Below are 5,000 nucleotides of genomic sequence, written 5' to 3'. Positions count from 1 at the left end.
AGAGACAGTGATCTAGAGGCCTTCACCAGTTCTTTGATAGCACCGTCGGCCTCTTTGGGGATCGCGTCCGATATTATACCTAACACTATCAAAGCATAATGCATGCATCGAAAACTCAGCTCCATAAAAACATGTTCTTGGGATATTAAAAGAAATCAAGGCAATTGCCATAACAATGACACAAATGGAAATTGTTATTCTAAGAAAACAAGATTCAATCACATGAATTTACAATAGGATGATTTTGAATTAACGTTTTTGTTTATAACTATATAATTTTCACTATAAACCTAAAATTAACTAAAATGACCCACATCTCCCTATTCTATCGAGCAGCAGCCATATGTGACAGCAATCAAGGAAGCAAAAAATGTCGCGCAAATAAAATAGCAACAAGTAAGAAACCAATCTACCCATCACCCTCCAATCCCGGTGCCTCTAAACATCCTCTACCCAAGACAGACTCCCAATACCCTATCACTATCCACCTGCAACATGCGCCCATCCCACCCCCAACTGTACTCCCACCTACTGGAATGTGGGCTGTTATGATTAGATGGGAGTGGGATAGCAGACCTTCTCTCTCTCTCTCTCTCTCTCTCTCTCTCTCTCTCTCTCTCTCTCTCTCTCTCTCTCTCTCTCTCTCTCCATTGCGCTAGATAATAAGCATCTCACGCTATCATTAGGCCAGTGTAAAAACAGGGTATTACGGGCATTTAAGTGCGGCGTTTATTGCCTTCCGAAAGAGGCAAGTTCAGCCACGTACGGTTCTTTTGTTTATAAATGCGATTCCTGTTGAACTCTTGTATAGAGCATGAAATAAACTCGGCATTTATGAGATGGTACTCAAGAGGCGAGCGTGCTTGCCATGCAAATACCCTATGGATTTTCTTTACCAAGCAACTATTATCTAGGTTACATAAATTTTACAGTTTACAAATTGAACATTGATGTATCATTTTAAATGCAAACTTGAAATATATTAAAAAATCTATAACCAATACAATGCAATTTGTTTTGGATATATTAGCCTACTATTATATAAGTAAATCAAAGTATAACCATACTTACTATCATTTCCTTCGACCATAAATTTATGGAAAACGTCCCACTGACAATTCTAAAAATGCTTTTAGCGTAAAAATTTCTTAACGTACAAGCAATCTGCACATGAATATCTGATATAGCCAGTATAAGTAAAACTGAACTGGCCACTAAAACCATCTAATCTGAAAAGGCATTCAAGCGTAAATCCTACAAAGAGGAACGAGAAGGAAAATCTACTCGGTAAAAGGATTTCGTAAAATTCAATATGGATACACGGTCACGAAGTTCTTCGGACCCGTCCATCAGAGGAAGGATCACCTTCACTTTTTTTCTTTTCTCTGTTTTCTACTCATCTTTTTTTTTTTTTTTTTTTTTGGCTTCTTCTCGCGTTACGTGTTACAGTGACCTTTCGTCTGTGATCTTTCCGTGTCATCTTGACCATCCCCATGCTTCGATCCCACGCCGACTTCCTTCTTCGTGACCTTACCCAGCAACATTCGTCTGGCCGATAATTGTTTTCTCCAAATAGTTTCTACTCTTGATTTCTTTTCAGGGAAAAAAGTGAATAATTATCTCTATTTTTTTGTCTCCTTTTTATATATATTTTTAGTAACAATTAACTTTTTCTATTTCTATGTTCGATTCCCATTTCACTAAAAATAATAAATATTTATCTTCAGGTCTTTTAAAACAACTTTCTTCCTTGACCCATCACTGTTTTCCTTCATAGCCATGTTCACTTATTTTCTTACTTTTCTAAAAAAGTAAGACTTATCAATATTTTCTCTTTTGACTTATAACTGCATGATTCTTTTCCATGTTATTCTGTTCACATGACTGATCATTGTTTTCTCCAAAAGTATCTTTTTTAAATTTATAATAATTTCATACAATAAAAAAACACCTATTCTTTGGATCAATTTTACTATTTTGATCATATCAAATTTCAATAACATTGATTTCTTCCCTAAACGTATCTTATTTCTCAGTAGCCACATATCTGCATTTATCTCATATTCCACAATCTCTTTTTAAAAGAATAAACTGATGCAATATCTTCCTTGATTTTAATTCATGTTTGCATTCACGCACGAGTGATCAGCGTACCATATTTCGTTAACTTTCATTATTATCATTTTTGTGCAGCTAATTAGAGTCAGGCAGACTGACAGTAGTGTATGTCTGTGAGGATTTAAGTATATTGTACATAGATGCACATATGTAGGTATGTAAATTATCTCGTACATGAAGATTACTAGTGAAATGGCTGATGTTCGTAGACGATAACTTGGAGATTAGAAAAAATAATACATATTTTTTTTTAAAGTACTGTTGCGTCACAAAGAAAGTAAAATTGAAAGTGAATATCAATTACTGTATGGTTCGTGACAGTAAGAAATCTGGAGTCATGAACTGGTAAACAACAGCAAGGAGGGAAGAATGGAAGTCAGTGACGTTGAAGTATGTGAATCAGGAGGCAGTCGTGAGTCACAAAGGATTTCAGAGACAGAAAACAATAACTGTTTTTCAACCCCTAAGTCTCCTTTATAGAAGGGTTGTTGTGGAATATACAAAGTGGAAAAATATCCAATAAGAGTTTTTCACAAAGTGCACAATGCTAAAAATGGGTTAAAAGATGAAAAAAAAATATATCATCAATATGTTGTGTGATGAAAGTTGAAAAAGCTATTACAAAATTTTAAGAAAAAAGTTAGGTTAATAAAAAGGCTAGATAATTTACTTATGCATCAAGGTGCTATTGTTATAAAAAGAAACCATGGGAAATAAAGTAGGAAAAATTATAGTTAGAAGGTGATCAAAAAAGTCCTGGTTTAATTAAACGGTGCAAATATTAGAAAGAATTCATCAATATGAATGAGGTGCAAGAATGTACGTTCTCTATTTTTCTTAAATCTAGGTAGGTTTTCATCGACTTACGTCTGAAGGTTAACCCTCTCTTATTCTTATTTCCTTTCCTTTCCTATTTTCCAAGTTATTATCTAAATATATATCAAGCAACTAAATTACAGTAAACAAAAAAACGGGCAGTTAAAAAGCTGCAGATAATATAATAATCATGCTAACTGAAGCAACGAAGACATAAAAATGGTGACCGTGAATGAAATAATAGTGGAACCGCCTGGCCGGGAAGGAGACGCCCCCAGAGTTCTCATTTATAACGGCAAAGTATTTCCTTAGTGAGGGAGGGAATACTGTCAACTAGCCCAGCAAACAATTCTCTAATGAGGTCAACGAGGTCACCCATGAGGTCAGCAGATAATAGTTCCTTGGAAAGGGAGAGTGGTTTTCCCCTCACGTGTCATGCCAATTAAATATTATCATTATACTGCCAAGCTTAGAGGTAATATTTGAAATATGTCCATAATTATCGTGTTAATAGACATAATAACCTATTAATTATGCCCACAGATTAATATATATACATATCTATATATAATTATATATACTGTATATACAAATTATATATATAATATATATATATTTATATATAAACATTTATATATATATATATATATATATATATATATATATATATATATATATATCTTCCTTTATTTACAGCTTTGCTTTCGTAGAGGGCGTGAGAGCTTGTAATCATTTTCTTACTATTTCATATGCCTTGACATTCGTCATGAAGTTCATATTATTGGTGTATGTTTTAGTGTTAATTTGGCCGTGTAAATCATGATGCCCTTGCTTTATAACTTAAGCACGTGAAAGTAAATGGATCATTTCCGAGTATTGCTATTGATCATTGAATTATTAGCCAATATTTTGCCAACACTAGTTATTAATTGAAATGACTGTGCCTACAGGAGCGTAAAATCCGGTATTCCTCAAGGTAATGTTCTTGGGCCTGTACTTATCGTATCATATGAGCTCGATGCATGGCTCTGTCTTGAAAACCATCTTGCTGCTAATGTAGATAGTGAAAGATTCTTTACATCGATTAAATCTCCTGAGTGCATACCTGTAGGTGCTGAATCTCTTCAGAAATGACCTGATTCATCAAATTTCTTGATGCTTCTTGGTTGCTAAAGTCTATTAAATTTCTTATCCCTTACCTGGGCATAACTCTGAAACCATCTTTCAATTACCTCTATGCATAGTGCATAAAAAATCATAATCCCGATCATTCTTGTCTTCCCTATTTTCACAGCTAATATCATCTACCATGGATTATCGAGGATGCATAGAATCTCACTGTGTTCCGTTTTCTTTCCTACAGATCAATACTATACATATTCTACAAATTTTACTGAGGGTGTGACCAAATTAAACAACGTATTAAATTAAGTCTCGTTACATAGTTCATATGTTACGTATATATCTAACGATGTTAATCATCTTATTATGTAATGCTTATTTTACATTGTTTTAATAGTTAATTCCTGCCTTCTCTCATTTTTTCCGCAGTAGGCAGTTTTCCTTCTTGGACTTGTAGCATTCTATATTATCAGGAGTTGCAGTTTGGTTGATAATAATGATATATATAAAATGATATATATATATATATATATATATATATATATATATATATATATATATATATGTATATATATATATATATATATATATATATATATATATATATATGTATATATATATATATATATATATATATATATATATATACATATATATATATATATATATATATATATATATATATATATATGTATATATATATATATATGTATATATATATATATATATATATATATATATATATATGTATAATGATATATATATATATATATATATATATATATATATATATATATATATATATATATATATATATATATATATTACATATATATATATATATATATATATATATATATATATATATATATGTGTGTGTGTGTGTGTGTGTGTGTGTGTGTGTGTGTGTGTGAGTATGAGAGTTTAGCTTCTCGGTATCGTGA

This window comes from Palaemon carinicauda, chromosome 27, assembly GCF_036898095.1.
Source record: "Palaemon carinicauda isolate YSFRI2023 chromosome 27, ASM3689809v2, whole genome shotgun sequence".
In the NCBI taxonomy this organism is placed as follows: Eukaryota; Metazoa; Arthropoda; class Malacostraca; order Decapoda; family Palaemonidae; genus Palaemon; species Palaemon carinicauda.
This window is presented reverse-complemented; position numbering follows the sequence as displayed.